The 22062-nt window shown below is 36.4% G+C and overlaps 1 protein-coding gene across 1 annotated transcript in view; it reads left to right on the top strand.

Annotated features, from left to right (window-relative positions):
* The window catches only part of FBN2 (fibrillin 2), a 222722-nt gene that overhangs the window by 74398 nt on the left and 126262 nt on the right, over positions 1-22062 (top strand). The window lies entirely within an intron of this gene.

Consider the following 22062-nt stretch of genomic DNA (forward strand, 5'->3'; position numbering starts at 1 on the left):
GTAATGTAGGCACCACCCAGAGCCCTGAATCCAGTCGTCTCTTTCCTTATTTCCTGCCCAGGCAGCCAAATCCATTTAACCAAAGCCCAGAAAAAATTATGTGATTTAATGTTTGGGATTGGTGGGGAATAGTAGGATTGGAAGAAGTGGTGATTAGAATTTGAAAGCTAAAGGTTTAATGAAGCCTTTACTTTGTGTCTAAGTCATGTTTATTTGAATAGGTCTTAAAAGTGAGTATTATCAATTTTCTTTGGGTTATAGTGTTTCTTTATGTAAAAGATCAAGTGGTATTTCCTTACATAAAATTATTTAGTGTAATTGGTGGCATAATATATCTGGAAAGGCTATAAACTGTTGCTACACTCAATTACAGGTTTTGAATTATAGTCAGTTTACATATAGTTTATGTAGTATCAATGCAAAAGTGTTGCCATAAGTTTAAAGTTACTGTTTGTTCTAAATAAAAATATGATGATAGCAGTTACTTTTGACCAACTGTCAAAGGTAAGATTTTAATTTTTTATGTGGATTACAATGAATGTAAAATATAGAAGTACTAAAAGATTTAGTTTCAAATAATGCCCTCCCTATTTCTATTATAGCACATTTTATATTTCTGTTCATATGGCAGTGAAATTCTCCAAAGAAATCTTTTTTAGTCTGTAAGTTACTAGATCTGTTCAGAAATAAGAAAGGTAACTCCAGAGCTTTGAATATGTCATTAGGGGAGTGGTGGTAGCATTAACAAGAAACTGCAAAGTCAGCTTAATAACTTTGAAAAATTGTGTTATTGATTTTTTTGTATGTGTATTTGTTTATTGACCATCTCACTTCAACACTTGAGTAAGATCATTGAGGACAAAAACTCTGTCTTGGTTCATGCTATATCAAAGAGCCTGGAACAGTTCCTGATACATCGTAAGCTATATTGATTAGTTGGGAACAGGCTAGATAATAAGTTAAGTTCTTTTACTTGGGTTGAATGTCCAAAAGAAAAGAAAATATGGGGCCAGAGTTGAAATTGTATTTGGAAAGAAGCCAGTGATCTTCATGATGGGGATTTTTTCTTCATCTGACTTTTTTTTCACTTTCTTAATAATCTTATTTTACTTTGGTTGCAATTCAAAGACCAAGAGCATGAACATTAAGTGCAGTTTAGCATTTTTAGATTTTTGTGTCATTGTCCCTCTTTGGTCACCTGCAGGAAATGCTTTTGAGGTCAGGGACCTTCACTCTCTATTTAAAAGAAAGAACTGTCTTCTGCTTGTTCATTGGGATATCTTCTTAACTAAAATCTTATCCTAAAAGGCTTGTTCTACTGGAAGTTTGAACATATATAGTTTATACTAAATTGAAAAAACGAAATGGTGAGGGAGCATTCATCTCCTAATTTAATGTTTGAAAACTGTGACTCTATCATTGAGGCCTGTTTTGTTTCACATCATTAGTCGGGTGGATTCTCTTGTGGGATTATTATTTTTTCTCATGTTCAGTTATAGGCTACTGTCCGAGCAGTTAATCTGAGTCCAAAGCAGAAAAGAATATATGTTTCTCTCTCTCTGTTTGTCTGTAAAAGAATCAGTTATTTTCCCCCATCACTAAGTTAGTATCCCAGATTCAATAAAACCTCTCATGTCTACTAAAGTCATGTCTTATTTCTCCTGGGCCAGATTGGCTACAAAATCTTTTCCTAATTCTGTCATACAATGGGCAAAATTATTCTTTGGTGGAATAAACTATTTATTCACATCCAGAAAGAAAGTCGTTTCAGTTATTTACTCTTTTCAAAGATTCATTCATCTAAATGTCTGTTTAATTTAAATGAAGAAGAAAAGCAGAACATATCAATATAATATGAAATGGTGTATCAGAAGACTGTCCACATTTTTCTTTTTTATAATAAAATATGTAATTTTGAATTTCAGTCCACTTGGATAAAGCACAAGTAGGTACCAGATGTCCTTGCATGATCCCTCCTTCCAGACTATACCTTCTCTGACATTCCTTGAGCTAGTTATTCTTTCCTGGCTTAAATGGAAGGCAGGAAAATAGCATCATTGTATTGGAAAGTTTCCCTTCAGTGGCCCTTTACATGTCAAATAGTTGTTTGCAATTTATTCTGAAGAGTCTTCAGCTTTGCTCCATTACCACAGTATTTAGTTGTTTGGGATTTGTGACAACAAATGTATTTATTTATGCTCATGAAACTCATGAAAGTTGTTGGCACAGTATCGTTAGCTGCTGTTCCAACTCTGATAAACCGTGGAAAATAAACGTCTGTGCTAAACTGAAAGGTACTTACTTTTACTCATATTACCAAAAGTGTATTAACTTTAAAATAAATAATAAGTAAATTCATTGACTATTTCCCCCAAAGAAAACTACATATTAAAAATTGAGATTCAAGGAAGGGGACTGTAAACATTGGAAAACGTTTTAGGTCATTAATTTAAAAAACACAGAACTATCTTTTAAATCTTCTAAAGAAATTTGCAACACTGTAGTTAAAACATAAATCCCCTCTCCCTTAAATAAGAAAGCCCACGCTGCTAAACTCAAATCTACTTTCTGCTCTCATAACAAATAAGGTATTCCTCTATCACAACACTTTTTATTGTGCATTATTAGTAATTTTTTTGTCTGAGTCTGCCTGCAGGTAATTTGCACCAAAATAACATATTAATAAAAGCCAATATTTATGGAGCACTTAATTTATTCTCGACTATACTTAAACCACTTTACATGGGTTTTCTTATTAAATCATAATACAGTGCTGTGAGGTTGGTTACTGTTATTAACCCACTTTACAGAAGAAGAGACTGAGGCACAGAGAGTCTGAGTGACTTTTGCAAGGTTTAATGGCTAGGAAACCATGGAGCCAGGGTTCCAACCTGCTAGATTCATTCCAGAGCTTTCACTCTCAGCAAGCTCTGTTGAGCAAGCAAAGGTGGGTGACCGGGCAGCACACACTCCAACCCATGGACTGTATTTACAGGGGGAAATTCATGGAGACAGCAGCAGCAACAGGGGTACCTGTTTGCTCATTGCATTCTGTGGTCGTGCCCTGCAATCCAGCAAGGCCAGAGTTAGACCCATTTCGGTGATCCTGGTACTGGCTGTGGAGATTTTGCTATATTTTCTATTTATTAAAATGAAAGTTTATTATGTACCACTGTGCTAAAATAATCCATTCTTTATGACTTTAGAATTGAAATTGCAGGGGGGGGGGGCTTCCCTGGTGGCGCAGTGGTTGAGAATATGCCTGCCAATGCAGGGGACACGGGTTCGAGCCCTGGTCTGGGAAGATCCCACATGTCGCAGGGCAGCTGGGCCCATGAGCCATAACTACTGAGCCTGCGCGTCTAGAGCGTGTGCTCCGCAACAAGAGAGGCCGCAATAATGAGAGGCCCGCGCACCACGATGAGGAGTGGCCCCTGCTTGCCGCAACTAGGGAAAGCCCTTGCACAGAAGCGAGGACCCGGCACAGTCAAAAATAAATAAATAAATAAATAAATAAAGGAATTCCTTTAAAAAAAAAAATTGCAGGGGAAGGAGAACAACAGTAGGGAAAAGTGGAACCGAACTAATTCTGTCTTTATTCACAGAAGGGAGTCAATAGCAGAGGTCTAGAGAAATTAATTGTAAAAGAGGAAGAGGTCAGGGTGATAATTACAATCAAGCTGGTTATAATTTGCTTTTGGCAAAAATATAAGTATTATTTTAAAGGGTGTATGTGGTAGTTGTATTGTGAAGAAAGATGTTCTTAAATCATCTTTAAACAAAAAGCTGCAAAAATCCTGGTCATCAACTGCAAATGAGCTTCATGGCCCAGTGAAATCACAGCTGATGCAGGAGTCAAAACACAGGCTGCTCCTTTGCAAATAGGTAGGTTAGGACTCATCCCAGGCCTGTGTGCTGCCTTTCAGAGAAGCATCTGGCTGAGCGATCAGTGAGCCCACTCTGGCTTACAGGACTAGACTCCCATCTTCTAGATTACTCCTTAGGTCTTTTCCTCGAGGCTTTGGGCTCATGATACAGATTAAGAAATCATACAGGAGAAGCAAAGATTCTGCAAACATTTCCATATCTTTTTTGTTTGTTTTTGTTTTGCACATGTTACAATTTATTTATATTTTCCCAAAGCATTAAGCATTACCTACTCTTTTTTTTTTTAATTGAGGTATATACTTGGTTTAGAATATTAAATGTTTCAGGTATACAGCATAGTGATTCAATATTTTTATAGGTTATACTCCACTTAAAGTTATTGCAAAATAATGGCTACATTTCCCTGTGCTCTACAATATATCCTTGTTGCTTATCTATTTTATACATAGTAGTTTGTGTACCATACACCTATCTTGCCCCTCCTACCTTCCCTCTCTCCACTGATATTCACTGGTTTGTTTTCTATATCTGTGAGTCTGCTTCTGTTTTGTATATACATTCATTTGTTTTCTTTTTTAGATTCCACATATAAGTGATAACATACAATATTTGTCTTTCTCTGACTAATTTCAGAAAGCATAATTCTCTCTAGTTCCATCCATGTTGTTGCGAATGGTAAATTTTCATTTTTTATGGCTGAGTAATATTCCATTGTATCTTCTTTATCCAACATATGTGGATGGACACTTGGGTTGTTTCCGTATCCTGGCTATTGAAGCATCACCTCATCTTAAGCATAGCATTTTCCTGGCAACAGCCTTCAATATTCAGTCTCATTTTTAAGGCATATTAATAGAAGGGATTGAGCCTATGACAACCCAAACTCCTCCTTGAGGACAGGATTAAATTCTGGGCAAGGCCAGCACAATGGCAAAGATTGCTAAAGCTCATCTTCCTGTTAACCTGGTCTTCGTCCCCAGCCTCCTTCATCCAAGTTCCCCATACCCTCTCCCCTGGAAACAAAATTATTAATTTTATAACACAGGGACAATAATGGAAACCTTATTTAAATGGAACTACTAGCTTTGAGAATCAAAGCCTGGCTCAACTTGCCATTGCTTCCTGTGTGTGCTAAGCAAAAATGACATCCAGCAGGGTCACTGTGTTTCCATCTCTCTCTCTCTCTTTCTCCCTGCCCCCCCATAGAAGGTAGACAGTGACTTGTAATCAAACGAATTGATAGTAAAAGTTCTTTGCACTAAGGAATCTGCTTTTCATGATGCATTTATCTTGGGAGGCAGAGCCTTGAGTGGCTTAGAAACTTTGCATATATATTAAGAGTTAAAATCTAAAATGGAAATCTGAAGCATTTATGCTTTCATAAACCCTTTGGGAAGGGCATATGGACCTGGTTAGCAGTGGGGTTTTCAATTTTGACTTTTAGAAGCACCCCCATGTGTCTCATGAATGGAAATGTCACATCCAAGAAAGTGAGGCCAGCAGGCAAGAATGATAGAAGTCCAGAGGAACAGCCAAATAGCAGCCTGGGGCTGACATTTGAGGCAAAATCAGCACGTATCACTTTCTAGGGTATTTATCAGAAGTTGCCAGTCTAAACTCTTTCAGCTTCTTCCTACAAATGACTTCCGCTATTAAAATGCATGCATTAAGTAACTTGGGCGCTACTTTGGCAATTTTAGTCAACTCACAGCAATATTTCATACTGAGTTACTGAAGTGACATCTCTCCCTTAATTTAAACCTAAATGAAATGGTTTTCATGGAAAGTTGCACACATAGTTTTCTATGAAAGCCTGAAGGAGAAAGAGTGCTTTATTTACGGCATTATGGGTAGCACCATCATTACAAACATGAAGTCTGTGAAAAATACATATTCCAAAAGAAAATTATTTAACAAAAAGATATTCTTTAGCTTGTGATCTAGGTTTTGAATCAAAATTAGAAATATTCAGGTCACATTTTAACTTTTTTTTTAATGTGATTTTTTTTTTAACATCTTTATTGGAGTATAATTGCTTTACAATTTAACTTTCTTTTACAAGAAATTTATTTTTTAAAGTTTTCATTCCAAGAACAAGAGGAAAATTGTAGCGAGAAATGACAATTTAAGTTTCAAGTACAATTCAGGAAATAAATGTGGAGGGAGAAGAGAGCATAGGAGCAAATAGTACAAGATTTGGGGCCCAAATGTCAGGGTCTGTGCTCCAGCAGCATGTGGGGACTGTGTGATCTCAAGCGAATTAATGCCTTTATCTTTACAGTAGAGATAATAATGGTCTTTTCTACATAAGGTTTTTATGAGTATTATATAAGATAAAGAAAGCATTTGGCCTTTTTTAGGTCTTTGTTAAAGAAGGCAGGGATATATAGCACAGACAATTTAATTATAAAAGATTCAATAAACCATGTGATTTGAGATCTTAAAAAAATAATTGTAAAAGAGTTCTAATATAACGTTTCAGTTATTACTTGTAGTACAGTTTCCTATAAATAAACTCTTTTAATCTTAAACAAAACAAAACAAAATTGACCTACTAGAGCATATATTTGCCTACTCTGACCAAAGTATTAACAAACAATGGAATGGACCTAAATCCATCATCATTATGAAGGAACATGGAACTGGGGATTTAAGATTGTCCATTAATTCCTGATGTCTCACCCTGTTTTACTCCTCTAGCCCCAGTTTCACCCAAATCACAGAAATGGATATTTGAGACCCAGAGGACTTTTATTTATTAAGCATAACACAATGGTCAGGAAATTGTATTTTAGTGGATTCAGGGAAATTTTCCCAAATGATGGAACCAGTGTTTCCCCAGTGCCATTGTATATTTAAATCCCTTTTTAAAAAAAATATGAAAAAAAGCATGGTAAAGTAATTTACATGATTCTTGCAGTTCACTTTCTGCTGAAGATCACTGGAAAAATTGAGAGCCTTCAAAAAACCGTTCTCAGAGACACAAAAGTAGGTGTGTGTTAGTGATAGAAAAATCTATTCTACCCTGGAATGAAAGGATCAGGTGAACATTTTGAACTTTGACATTAGAAAAAAAAAGATATATACTCCCTCATTTATTCATTTTACTAAATCATTGCTGTTTTGTAGTAGAAATGTAAAGGCAATAATGCAGGCCAAAATAAACAAAATAGAATGCTGGTTGTACAATATTCTCGATATGTATCTTTAGCTTCTGCTGAAAGAGAGAGAGAGAGAGAAAGAAAAGCTATCTCACAAATTACCATGGCTCAGTGCCTGAAGGAAATTAGTCTACTCTAAAGAAATGTCCTGTGTAGTCAGGTAAAAATGTAACAAAATTTGAAATAGAATACCTTGATCCATGACTGCATTTTTTACAAGTGTTGTCAGTTACTGACCTTGTGTATACTACATTTACCACCTAGGCATGGAAAAATGTATGAAGGACTGGTGAAAATTTTTACAGGCTGCTAATCAATTTTAGAGCTTCCATTTTAGTCAAGATATAAATAAACAAAGCTGTGATAATGCTTAAGCTGTGTTTCTTTCATAGTCCCAAATTAGGAATCTCTCTTTTTCTTAAATGTAATCCTTTCATATATCAGTGTAAAGTGTTTCTCATCTATACTCTGCCTTTGCTAGATTTTAGTACAATTAATTATATTTAAGGATAATATGAATGATTTTGAAAATTTTAACTATAGTCTCCTGCTGTATTGCTCAAAAGGTCAAGTAAATTGTTTCTTCAAGTACCTGTTGTTTTACTTACTTCCAGAAGACAACTATTTTAAGCAGCTCTTATTTCAAGGACACAAAATTTAAAATAAACAAACAAATGAATAAATTTAGTTATAGTATGTGCAAGTTTCTTTCAGCGTCATCATATGGATATTAGATGAGTTACTGTGTTTTCTGTGTAAGCTTTGGTATTCCTAATGGACGGTGGTTTCATAGTTCACATGTTAACGTGTCTTTTTCAGTTTAACTATGAAAGCTATCTGAGGTATATTTTTGTCCCAGTCCAGCAGCAGTGCACACAGGACAAATGCAGGGCAAAGTTGCGGGTTTGTACAATCTAGCGTGGCTGAATTCTGGTGATTGGCAGAAGACAATTTGGGCAATGTTTACTAACAGCTGTACACCATCATACTAAATTTAGTACGGCTTGATTTAACTAGCTGTAGCTGATGCTAATCTGAAGCATAAACATATTTTTCAGCTTTAGGTTTCAACTTCCAAATTCTTGGAAATGCTACCAGGAGTATGTGACTATAAATCAAAATTTCCCTTCTCCCATTTGTGATAGAATATCATAATAGTTCATATCACATAGAAGTAAACAGCTTTTCATTTTGTTCTTATATGTATTAGGGACTATGGTGAAGACTTTCTTATCCAGCAAAATCAGTACTATTTGCTAGTTAATAAAAAATGAAAAGAGAAGGTAATAAAAGTGATACATCCTTTAACATTTCAGTTTAACTTAAAAGTTTGTGTTGACCTTCGTTTTCCAATCTTCTGTTACAGGGAGTGGGCCTTCTTTTTGAGAGTGGTTTCCCAAATGACCTCAGGAACTTTCATTGTCTCATAAACCTCACCCAAATGCTTATGATTTCCAGTTTCATTTCTTTAAATTAAAGCAAACTCAAGGCACTCTTGAGTGCAGAATCCTTCTAGATCACGGGTCGACAAACTTTTTCTGTAAAGGGCCAGATAATAAATAGTTTTGGAGATGGAAGTCGCTTTTTGTTGCAGATATGCAACTCTACCACTCTAATGCGAAAGCGGCCATAGACATTAAATACATAAATGAATGAGTGTGGCTGTGTTTTAATAAAACTTTCATTACAAAGACAGGCAGTAGGCTGCAGTTTGCCAACCCCTGTTCTTGATTATCATGGTTATCACTATTCTTGCCCTATTTCAAATTGTCTTCCCTTTACCTAATTTTATAGCTATTTTCTTAGTGACTGGTTAGATGATTTTAGGTGGGTCATGGACAACCAAGTTTTATTTTAATAGTTATAATCTATTAAAATGTCTTAAGGAAAAAAACATAACTAATGCATCAAAACTATGTGTTTATGAATGTTATTCCTGAAAGTATTATTCATTATAACAAAGTTCAAATTAAAATTTTTTTGTAGAGACTTTATTTTTTAGAGTGGATTTAGGCTCATAGCAAAATTGAGAAGAAGGTATAGAGATTTCTCCTATAGTCCTTGACTCAGAACTGGAGAGCCTCCCCTGTTATCAACATTCCCCACCAGAGTGGTACCTTTGTTACATTGATGAACCTATATGGATGCATCATAATCACTGAAAGCCTGTAGTTTACCTTAGGGTTCACTCGTGGTATTGCACATTGGATTTGGACAAATGAAAACTGACATGTATCCATCATTACAGTATCATAAAGACTATTTTCAGTGCCCTAAAAATCCTCTCATTTAAATTTTTTAAATGAGTATGCATATAGAAATATATTAAGTAAAAAGTAATATAAGTGATTCAAGGATATAGCAGTTGGTATGGAGATGTGATTTTTAATGACTAGAATCTTAGAAATGACATTGTAAGATTTATTATTACTATCATCATTATATTTATTATTATTATTATCACAAAGCTGTTTTACTTCCGAAAATGTGTTCTCCAAACTGAAACTCAGGGTCACCATTATGTTTGCCAGAGAGTTCCAAGGGGAAAGGAATGGGCTGCTAATAAGATTATAATAAATTTAGTTGTATTATCTTTCTTTCTAGGTCTACCTTTCTTATCTCCAATTGTCATCTCCTCTTCTTCCCATCCTTTCTTATAGTATTGCTCTTTTTCTATTCTTCTCTGCTGTCACCTAGACTGTAATTAGAAACCTGGTCATTCCTGAAATTAGAAGATAATTTCTGTCGACATCATTAACATCATTCCAGGTCATTCTACTCTTAAGCATCTACCTGTATGTGGTCTATGAATCAATGCAGCACTCAAAAAGAAGAGATGTGTATGCTACTGCAGTTAGTATTTTATTTTTAAAATAAAAATTTTCAAACAAAAATATGAGCAAACTTTTTCTAAAACTACTGCTGTATGCTTATACATAAATAGGTTCTGTTTTAACATGAAGGCATATAAGAAAATGCTTTCAATAATGTTGGGAAAAAATATCAAAGGTTGCTTTCTTGTTTTGTTGGGTTCTAAGCACAACAGATTGGAAGCCATTGAAGATATTTTGTAATAGAAAACATTTGAAGTTTGCTAAAAATTTCTCATCTAATACTTTAGTAAATCCATATTGTAAATGTTTAGTTGTTGGCTTAGAAAATTAATTCTTAACAAACTCATAGAATACAGCTAATCACAAATTAAATTATCATAACTTTTCCTCCCACATGGAATATTTTTCCCTTAATTTACCATATGATAGAAAAAATATTTTTTATAGTTAACTAACAAAAAACAGGAAGTATAGCATTCTGGCATTTGTTTGAAACTTGATTTTACATTTAAAAATATTCCCTATAGCTTCAAGATGGAAGATTGTTTATGTTGATGGGCTTTTTTCCAAAAAGTATAATGTTGCATTTTATATAAATCCTGTGTACTAGTGTGGACACACTATTTGTAATGGCTAGTTAATCGAGTATTAATATTTCTATCTGGAATCAAGAAAGTATGTGGATCTCATGGTAAAATATATTCTAGGACATGCTCCTCTTTAAGAAGTTAATTAAAATTTGATTGTGTTTTTCTTTTAGGAATATTGCTATGTTATATGTAACTACTGTCTTTATCATTTGCATAACTTGTGAACAATGGAGTGAGATGAGGGAGAAAAGAAAGGGGAAGATTGTTCTGCCTTCAGTGCTTCATCCCTCACCTCCGGGCTGTGTAAAAAGAGAGAATCCTTAAAGAGGTTGAAGAGTAGTGAGGATCTTTTTTGGAAAGTGTTGCCCATGAACTAGAGTGTAGGAGGGGGAACAAAAGAAGTGGAGCCCAACTCAGAACTGAAGAGTCTCTGCTCTGCATTTCCAGAGTTTGAAAGGCAAAAGATGCATGAGTTTCCCACCTCCCAAGTGAGGACCCCACAGAAAGGAGATGGGTTGGGTGTTCTTGAAAAGAGCTCTTGCCACATGGATCCCTGTAGGGTGGGTGATCCTAGCCTGGGGATAAACTGTCAGAAAACTGGGGCTGATGAGAGAGTTACAAGTGGTCAGGTAGAGGAGGTATCCCTGGGATCAGCGGTGAGAAGTGAGAGACCTCAGCATTGAGAGGTTACCCAAAATATCAGGAAAAGTATTAGGCTTTGGAGCCACCATGCCCAGAGGGCACTGATGCCAGAATCATTCAACAGAAAAATATTTGTTGAGTTCCTAGCACACTGCTAGACCCTGGGGAAAGAGTAGTCAACAAACAGATAAAAATCCTTTCTCTCATGCAGGTTACATTATAAAAACAAGGGACAAACAGTCAACAAGTAAAAATCTACACCATGTCTGTCAGATGTGAAAAAGCCATCAGAAAAGCAAAGCTGGGTGAGAATGAGGGTGTGAAGGCGGTGAGGGGAAAACCATGGCTGTGTGGGGAGGCGGATGCCTGACAGGGACCAGCAAGTGCAGTGGCTCTGAAGCAGGGGCATGCCTGAGGGATGGAGAGAATGTTAAAGAGGCCAGTGTGACTGGAGCACAGGGGTAAGGAGGGCCGTAACTAAGAAGTGACAGGTTTAGAGATGCAGTCTGGTGCCAGATTTTGTGGGGCTTTGCAGGCCCAGGTAAGTACTTTGGACTTTAGTTTGAGTTCTCAAAACGAGAGCCAGTGGAGAGTTTTGAGCAGAGGAGTGAAATATTCTGATCTCCATTTAAAAAGATTTGCTCTGGCTGCTGGGTGGTAAAAAGATAAGGGAACATGTGGATGCAGGGAGAGCAATTAAAAAGCTATTGCAGTAGTGTGAGATTTGATGATAGCTTAGACCAGGAGTTTATTGGTAAACGTGATGAGAAATGGTTGAATTTCATGTATTTTGAAGGTTGAACCAACAGAATTTGTTGAGGGTCTCTTGTGAGCTGGGGAAACAAAAGAATTGAGTAGTTCCAAGGTTTTCGGAACAGAGGTCACACAGTTCCCATTAACTGAGATGGAGAACATCTGTGGGTGGTACATAGTTGGGTGGGGAGGTAGACACCATGACCTCAGCTTTAGATGGTTAATTTGAGGCACCTGTTAGACATTCAGGTAGCCATTTGTAGTTGCATATATGGGTTAAGGTCCAGGGCAAGGTCGAGGCTCACGATATAAATTTGGGAGTCTTCAGCTTGTAGCTGATGTTTAAAGCCACGAGAATAGATAGATAGATCATAAAGGGAGCATTTTGATTGAGAAGAATCCAAGGGCTGAGCCCTAGAACATTTCAACACTTAAGAGGTCCAGGAGATGAGAAAGAACCAGCAAAGGAGACTGAGAAGGAAAAATCTGTGAGATAACATCTCCACCAACCAATTAAATCTTTGTTACCAGTACCTGTCCTCTCTCCTCCCCACTACAGCATTGAAAGAACTCATAATAGCTGCTGTCTTGGGAGGGAGGAATAGGAAAATAGAAGGAAAAAAGACAACCACATCTCCTCCACTGCTGAAGGCTTCTAAGCCTCCGCAGGCTCAAACTGGGGAGGAGGAAAAGCTTTAACTGGATGAGAAATTAGAACTATGTGGTTTGTTGCATTTGAGCGGACATTTTGTTCGTCTGAAAAGGGTAGGAAAACCTAAGGGAGCTGCCTGAAAATTCCTAGGGTCAGAAAGAACTGGTCAAAAGAAAATGTGCAAGATGGCAGCGGGAGAAATAAAAAGTTGCTTTCTGCTTGCACCCTTATGGTTTCACATACTCATTACCACATATTTTCTCAGTTTATTTGAAAACATTTCAACTTCATGACTTATAGTTGTAAGTCTACAGGCAAAAGTTTAACTTTTGCATAAATCATCAGACAGATCCTGTGAGTAATTTCAAGAAAAGTGAATTCCAAACGTGAAGGTCTTTCAGAATCTCAGTGAAGACCCCTGAGGTGCTTCAGTGTCCTTGAGAATTGTCCAGATTACCTCCTGGGGATAAGCAACAATTCTGTCTTGTACCATAAAGCAGTCATTCAATATGTTGTGCAAATGTGTCTGTGCTCTGTCAGCCCAGAGTGTGACCCCAGTGAGGTCCAATCAGTCTCGGTGAGTTTTCCCAGTGAGCCATTTTGAATTTGCCACTTTGCACACAGAATGCTAGTGGGTGAGTTGTTGGATTTATGCAACTCCATCACCTCCTTGAGCAAATCAAATTGTGTGCTTTACAGGCTGAGTGAGCCTTAGGAGTGACCCCTGCCTGCTTACACCTACACAATCCAATCTGTGCACGTACACAGATATGTCTGTGCAGTTCAGTGTATGTACAGTTACATATTGAATTTAAACTGGATATATATGAATGAAATCTGTCAGGTGAATAAGGAAATCAGCCAAACCCAGGAAAATACAACTGTAACAATTCAAAGATTAACTTTTTTAATAAGAATTGCATATCGTATGTGTCTTAGTAACTGGGCATACCATTTTTGTTGAATTTATTTCCTTTTATGACGATAAGTATGAAAAGCACAGAGGCTAATGAATATTTATATAATAATTCTATTGGAAGGTAGGACACATTTTCACTGAATGCCATTTATTTAGAAAATACAAAATAAATGCCTTGATGCATCATCAAATTATTGATGAAAGATCAAGATTTCTTAAATTAAGGTTCCTACTACATTATGCCAAAATACATTTAAAAATCCCGAGGGTTTTATGATTATGTCTTAATATACTGATGTTTAAAAGGAAAAATGGGAACAGAAAATATTAAATGCTTGCATCTTTGCCACGTCCAAATGGTTATAGTAAATTTAACTTCGGAATTTCCTGACTCTTATGTTGTTAAAATTGTAGGTTTTACTCAACATTAAAAGAGCCTTTCAATTTAATTTTTCTATATTAAAATTTTTTAAGGTAATTATGGAGGGCAGAGAAAATTGGAAGAAAGAAAGATTTTAGAAGACATGGTTTAAACAGTTCATCTCTCAATTGTTAGAAATATTCTTTTACAGAAGCTCAGTGTCATCCTTTTAAGCCTTCAGTATTTTGCAGCCTGTAAATAATTTGGTCTTATTTGTCTTGGACTAACAAAAGGTAACAAAATATTGCCACCCTGAATAAATAAAAAAAAAAACAGAAAAGAAAATAGAAAGAAAAGGAAAAACCACTGCTGGTAAATAGCTACACTTCCCAAGAGATATCATTTGGGGATGCAGACCAAAAATTTAAACTCATATTGATTGACTATGTTATCAGAAATTTTCATGTATTTTGAAATACAAATAGCTCTCCAATTGTTGTTGCAGTCTTAAAAACACTATGATGGAATTGCCTCTTGCTGCCATTACTTCATGCCTGAGTTACTCCAAATTAGTATTTAGAAAGATGCACTCTTGGTTTCAGGCCAAAAAGGAACCATGCATTACATTGCTACAGTCGTAGAAGAAAATGCTATTATTTTGCCTAAGCGGACAAAAAAACTCTTAATTTAAAAGGTTCCTTTACTGCCTATTAATGTTATCACACAGAGTATTTTAAATATACTTCCCTAGATCAATAACTAGAGGAAAAGGGACAAAGAAGGTATATATAATCATACTATAGTAAAACCCTGAAATAACACAAAAAATTGTTATTACATAGTAGATAACAAGCTTTAATCCTCCATACATTAGATGTACAGTGGATCATGGTGTTTTCCACGATCCTAAAAAAATATCCTTTCCTTTCCATCTTTCCCTTGAGCCACTGCCCTCTCTTTTCCTTCCTTTCACATCACACTTAGGGATTATCTACATTCTTTCTTTCTTCTGACTTACTCTAGAACCCATTGTAACCTAGAGAATATCCCTACCAGTCAAGTGAAACTAATTTCAACCAGCTCACTAGGTGGACTTTTCCCATTTCTTATGTTACCTGCCATTCCTGCCCACCGCCCCCGCCAAAAAAAAAAACCCCACCAACAACATCTATACGCAGTTGGCTCCCAGAAATGGAACCCAGATCTCTCCTGAGATTCCCACCTTTGTATGCAGCTGCGTACCAGACATGTATGCTTTGATGCCCCCCAGTTATCTCAAACTCTGTGTGTACCTTACCAGCATTTCTCAAGTCCCTTGTCTCAGTGATTGGCCCAACTATCCACTTTTTAGCCCAAGGCATAAATCTGGATAGCACTCTTAATACCTCCCTTTCCTGATACAACCATTTTATCACCAAGAATTTGGATGGATTCCACATCTTAAATATATTTTGAATCCATCCACTTCACTCTGCCTTTATCACCACGGTCTCTTTTCTGGATTACTGAGACAGCTTTCTTTGAGGTCTCCCTATCTCCTACTTGTTCTTCTCAATCTTTTTTCCACATTGCAGCCACGATGATTTTTCTAGAACACAGATTTGGTCATATCCCTCCTGAGTCTCCTGTTCTCGAGACAGAATTTCTGCATGTCATCCTCTGCTTACATCTCTAGGCTTGTTTCTTTCTATGAAGTCTGTGATTCAGACACATTAACATTTACTTGTTCTTCAAGTCGTGCTCTTGTTGCCTTGTCTTTGTGCCCTCTTCTCTCTGCTTGGATAACAATACTCTGTTTCATTTTCATAGCCTGTTTTAGATCTATTTGCCTGTTATGTTTCAGTTTAACTGTCATTTTCCTGTGTAAGTCATTCCTGACCCGTTTCTCCTCTGCATTCCTTTGTCACCCTGCAGTACTCCTGCTTTAGTATTTATCACACCATATTGTCATCAGGGATAATTCGATCTCCTGCCCATCACAGCCAGCTTCTGGGGAAGGAGTCCAGCAAACCCCTGGTTTCAGCTATAGTTACAGCTTAGCAATTCTATTTCTGGTCCAAGGAAATTTGCATCTTGTATTTTGAAACCAGCTGGGTCTTTTTGTTTTGTCTTTTTTGTATGTTATCTGTCATTGTTCCGTGTTTGCAGCAGAGGGGGAGTACCAAAAAATCCTGGCTAGAAGGTAAAGTCTGCATGATTAATAAGCTGTCCAGGTGATTGTTATGCACATTAAAGTTTTGTAACATCTGTGCTCTATTTTATTCTATTGAGAAGACTGAAGCTATTTGACATGAACTTATTCAACCTCAGATTCCCTCTATTACTACATCCTCATTTTCCATTTTCCCTGCCTTTGATGATGTGTCTTCCCATCTTTCCAGAGTAGAATGTTCTAGCTCCATGCTTAATTCCATCTCCTTTCTAGACCCCTTCTAACTCTTGCTATTAATAAATTCATTTTCTAGCTTGCATCTCTTCCCTTTCCTCTTACTCTTTACCTACAATCAAGGCCATCCTAAACCACATTAACACAAAAGCTCTCTCCTCCATCTCTTTGCTCACCTCTCACTATACCGTTTTTTTCTGACTTTCTTCACTACAGTCGCCTAAAAGCTTACTTTGTACCAGCAATCTTAAGTTCCTTAGCACCTGTTTCTTATCCTTTCGTAAAATTACCTTTATTCTCTTGAATCCCTCATAGCGTTCGCTATTCTTGATTACGCTGTTTCTTCTTCAGTATCATTCCTTGGTGTATTAGTTTCTTATCGCTGCTGTAACATATTGCTGTAAACTTAGTGGCTTAAAACAACACAGATTTATTATCTTACAGTTCTGGGGATCAGAAGTTTAAAATGGATCTCACTGGGCTGAAATCAAGGTGTTGACAGGACTGCATTTCTTCTGGAGTCCCTAGAGGGGAATCCATTTTCTTGACTTTTCCAGCTTCTGGAAGCTGACCTCATACCTTGGCTAGTGGCCTCCATTCTCTTCAAATCTAGCAGTGTGGCATCTTCAAAGCTCTCACTGAATCTGACACTTCTGCCTCCTTCTTCTGTTCAAAAGGACCCTTGATTATGTTGCAGCCAGGACAAGATAATCCACAGTCCTCTCCCCATTGCAAGACCAATCAATTAATAATCTTAATTCCCCTTTGTCATGTAAACTAACATATTCACAGGTCTCCAGGATTGGGGCTCTGATGTCATTGGTGGGCTATTATTCTACCTACCACACTTGACTTGATTAAAATTTAAATAGCCTTTCAATAATTCTGGTGACCTCTTTTTCGTTTTTCTTTATTCTCGCTTGATTTTCTTCCTTCAAGTGAATATATCTCCTTTGTAACTATCTTTAACACCCTCTCTTATGTTCTCTTCTCTTTCCTTTATATTCTCGTCTTACTGATTTTATTCACATTGATGGTTTCAACTGTCTTTATCCATAGATAGATGCCAATAACTTTCTAAAGATTTAGCCTGAATTTTCAGCTGTTTTCTACATATTATTAGCTTGAAATGTTAATGCTGAAACCATCAACTTTGCCAAAAATATAGTTTCTTTACTTCACTAACTTTAATATTAGCTCAGTAATGAAGCCTTATTGTTCCTTTCCCGTACTCTCGCTTTGACTTTCAGGACCTATATTCATTTCATTTATTCTTTTTTTTTTTTTAAACGTCTTTATTAGAGTATAATTGCTTTACAAAGGTGTGTTAGTTTCTGCTTTATAACAAAGTGAATCAGCTATACATATACATACATCCCCATATCTCCTCCCTCTTACGTCTCCCTCCCACCTTCCCTATCCCACCCCTCTAGGTGGTCACAAAGCACCGAGCTGATCTCCCTGTGCTATGCAGCTGCTTCCCACTAGCTATCTATTTTACATTTGGTAGTATATATAAGTACATGCCACTCTCTCACTTCATATCAGCTTGCACTTCCCCCTCCCGTGCCCTCAAGTCTGTCTGTACGTTTGCATCTTTATTCCTATCCTGCCCCTAGGTTCATCAGAACCATTTTTATTTTCTTTTTTAGATTCCATATATCTGTGTTAGCATATGGTATTTGTTTTTCTCTTTCTGACTTACTTCACTCCGTATGACAGACTCTAGGTCCATCCATCTCACTACAAATAACTCAATTTCGTTTCTTTTTATGGCTGAGTTACATTCCATTGTGTATATGTGCCACATCTTCTTTATCCATTCATCTGTCCATGGACACTTAGGTTGCTTCCATGCCCTGGCTATTGTAAATAGAGCTGCAATGAACATTGTGGTACATAACTCTTTTTGAATTATGGTTTTCTCAGGGTATATGGCCAGCAGTGGAATTGCTGGGTCGTATGGTAGTTCTATTTTTAGTTTTTTAAGGAACCTCCATACTGTTCTCCATAGTGGCTGTATCAATTTACATTCCCACCAACAGTGCAAGAGGGTTCCCTTTTCTCCACACCCTCTCCAGCATTTACTGTTTGTAGATTTTTTGATGATGGCCATTCTGACTGGTGTGAGGTGATACCTCATTGTAGTTTTGATTTGCATTTCTCTAATGATTAATGATGTTGAGCATCCTTTCATGTGTTTGTTGGCAATCTGTATATCTCCTTTGGAGAAATGTCTATTTAGGTCTTCTGCCCATTTTTGGATTGGGTTGTTTGTTTTTTGATATTGAGCTGCATGAGCGGCTTGTATATTTTGGAGATTAATCCTTTGTCAGTTGCTTCGCTTGCAGATATTTTCTCCCAGTCTGAGGGTTGTCTTTTCGTCTTGTTTATGGTTTCCTTTGCTGTGCAAAAGCTTTTAAGTTTCATTAGGTCCCATTTGTTTATTTGTGTTTTTATTTCCATTTCTCTAGGAGGTGGGTCAAAAAGGATCTTACTGTGATTTATGTCTGCCTATGTTTTCCTCTTAAGAGTTTTATAGCGTCTGGCCTTACATTTAGGTCTTTAATTCATTTTGAGTTTATTTTTGTGTATGGCATTAGGGAGTGTTCTAATTTCATTCTTTCACATGTAGCCGTCCAGTTTTTCAAGCACCACTTACTGAAGAGGCTGTCTTTTCTCCATTGTATATTCTTGCCTCCTTTATCAAAAATAAGGTAACCATATGTGCATGGGTTTATCTCTGGGCTTTCTATCCTGTTCTATTGATCTATATTTCTGTTTTTGTGACAGTACCATACTGTTTTGATTACTGTAGCTTTGTAGTATTGTCTAAAGACAGGGAACCTGATTCCTCCAGCTCCAGCTTTCTCAAGATTGCTTTGGCTATTCGGGGTCTTTTGTGTTTCCATTCAAATTGTGAAATTTTTTGTTCTAGTTCTGTGAAAAATACAACTGGTAGTTTGATAGAGATTACATTGAATCTGTAGATTGCTTTGGGTAGTATAGTCATTTTCACAATGTTGATTCTTCCAATCCAAGAACATGGTATATCTCTCCATCTTTTTGTATCATCTTTAATTTATTTCATCAGTGTCTTATAGTTTTCTGCATACAGGTCTTTTGTCTCCTTAGGTCTTTTTATTCCTAGGTATTTTATTCTTTTTGTTGCAATGGTAAATGGGAGTGTTTCCTTAATATCTCTTTCAGATATTTCATCATTAGTGTATAGGAATTCAAGAGATTTCTGTGCATTAATTTTGTATCCTGCTACTTTACCAAATTCGTTGATTAGCTCTAGTAGTTTTCTGGTAGCATCTTTAGGATTCTCTATATATAGTATCATGTCATCAGCAAACAGTGACAGCTTTAACTCTTCTTTTCCAATTTGGACTCCTTTTATTTCTTTTTCTTCTCTGATTGCTGTGGCTAAAACTTCCAAAACTGTGTTCAATAATAGTGGTGAGAGTGGACAGCCTTGTCTTGGTCCTGATCTTAATTGAAATGGTTTCAGTTTTCCACCTTTGAGAACAGTGTTAGCTGTGGGTTTGTCATATATGGCTTTTATTATGTTGAGGTAAGTTCCATCTGTGCCTACTTTCTAGAGGTTTTTTTTAATCATAAATGGGTGTTGAATTTTGTCAAAAGCTTTTTCTGCATCTATTGAGGTTATCATATGGTTTTTCTCCTTCAATTTGTTAATATGGTGTATCACATTGATTGATTTGCATATATTGAAGAAGCCTTGCATTCCTGGGATAAACCCCCTTGATGATGGTGTATGATCCTTTTAATGTGCTGTTGGATTCTGTTTGCTAGTATTTTGTTGAGGATTTTTACATCTATGTTCATCAGTGATATTGGCCTGTACTTTTCTTTCTTTGTGACATCTTTGTCTGGTTTTGGTATCAGGGTGATGGTGGCCTCTGGTGGAATGGTAGAATGAGTTTGGGAGTGTTCCTCCCTCTCCTATATTTTGGAAGAGTTTGAGAAGGATAGTTGTTAGCTCTTCTCTAAACGTTTGATAGAATTCGCCTGTGAACCATCTGGTCCAGGGCTTTTGTCTTTTAGAAGATTTTTAATAGCAGTCTCAATTTCAGTGCTTGTGATTGGTCTGTGTATATTTTCTATTTCTTCCTGGTTCAGTCTCGGAAGGTTGTGCTTTTCTAAGAATTTGTCCATTTCTTCCAGGTTGTCCATTTTATTGGCATATAGTTGCTTGTAGTAATCTCTCATGATCCTTTGTATTTCTGCAGTGTCAGTTGTTACTTCTCCTTTTTCATTTCTAATTCTATTGATTTGAGTCTTCTCACTGTTTTTCTTGATGAGTCTGGCTAATGGTTTATCAATTTTGTTTATCTTCTCTAAGAACCAGCTTTTAGTTTATTGATCTTTGCTATTGTTTCCTTCATTTCTTTTTCATTTATTTCTGATCTGATCATTATGATTTCTTTCATTCTGCTAACTTTGGGGTATTTTTGTTCTTCTTTCTCGAATTGCCTTAGGTGTAAGGTTAGCTTGTTTATTTGAGAATTTTATTGTTTCTTGAGGTAGGATTGTATTGCTAAAAAGTTTCCTCTTAGAACTGCTTTTGCTGCATCCCATATGTTTTGCATCGTCGTGTTTTCATTGTCATTTGTTTCTAGGTAGTTTTTTGATTTCCTTTTTGATTTCTTCAGTGATCTCTTGGTAGTGTATTGTTTAGCCTCCATGTGTTTGTATTTTTAACAGTTTTTTTCCTGTAATTGATATCTATTCTTATAGCGTTGTGGTCAGACAAGATACTTGATATGATTTCAATTTTCTTAAATTTACCAAGGCTTGATTTGTGACCCAGGATATGGTCTATCCTGGAGAAGGTTTCATAAACACTTGAGAAGAAAGTGTATTCTGTTGTTTTTGGATGGAATGTCCTATAAATATCAATTAAGTCCATTTTGTTTAATGTGTCATTTAAAACTTGTGTTTGCTTATTTATTTTCATTTTGGATGATCAGTCCACTGGTGAAAGTGGGGTGTTAAAGTCCCCTACTATGACTGTGTTACTGTCAATTTCCCCTTTTATGGCTGTTGGCATTTGCCTTATGTATTGAGGTGCTCCTATGTTGGGTGCATAAATATTTACAATTGCTATATCTTCTTCTTGGATTGATCCCTTGATCATTATGTAGTGTCCTTTGTCTCTTGTAATAGTCTTTATTTTAAAGTCTATTTTGTCTGATATGAGAACTGCTACTCCAGCTTTCTTTTGATTTCCATTTGCATGGAATACTTTTTTCCATCCCATCACTCTCAGTCTGTATGTGTCCCTAGGTCTGAAGTGGGTCTCTTGTAGACAGCATAATATATGGGTCTTGTTTTTGTATCCATTCAGCCAGTCTATGTCTTTTGGTTGGAGCATTTAATCCTTTTACATTTAAGGTAATTATCGATATGTATGTTCCTATTACCATTTTCTTAATTGTTTTGGGTTTGTTTTTGTAGGTCTTTTCCTTCTCTTGTGTTTCCTGCCTAGAGAAATTCCTTTAGCATTTGTTGTAAAGCTGGTTTGGTGGTGCTGAATTCTGTTAGCTTTTTCTTGTCTGTTACTGTTTTAATTTCTCCGTTGATTCTGAATGAGATCCTTGCCAGGTAGAGTAATCTTGTTTGTAGGTTTTTCCCTTTCATCACTTTAAATATGTTCTCCCACTCCCTTCTGGCTTGCAGAGTTTCTGCTGAAAGATCAGCTGTTAACCTTATGGGGATTCCCTTGTATGTTATTTGTTGTTTTTCCCTTGCTGCTTTTAATATTTTTTCTTTGTATTTAATTTTTGATAGTTTGATTAATATGTGTCTTGGCGTGTTTCTCCTTGGTTTTATCCTGTATCGGACTCTCT

The sequence above is a fragment of the Balaenoptera physalus genome (genome assembly GCF_965194825.1).
Source record: "Balaenoptera physalus genome assembly, chromosome: 3".
NCBI lineage: Eukaryota > Metazoa > Chordata > Mammalia > Artiodactyla > Balaenopteridae > Balaenoptera > Balaenoptera physalus.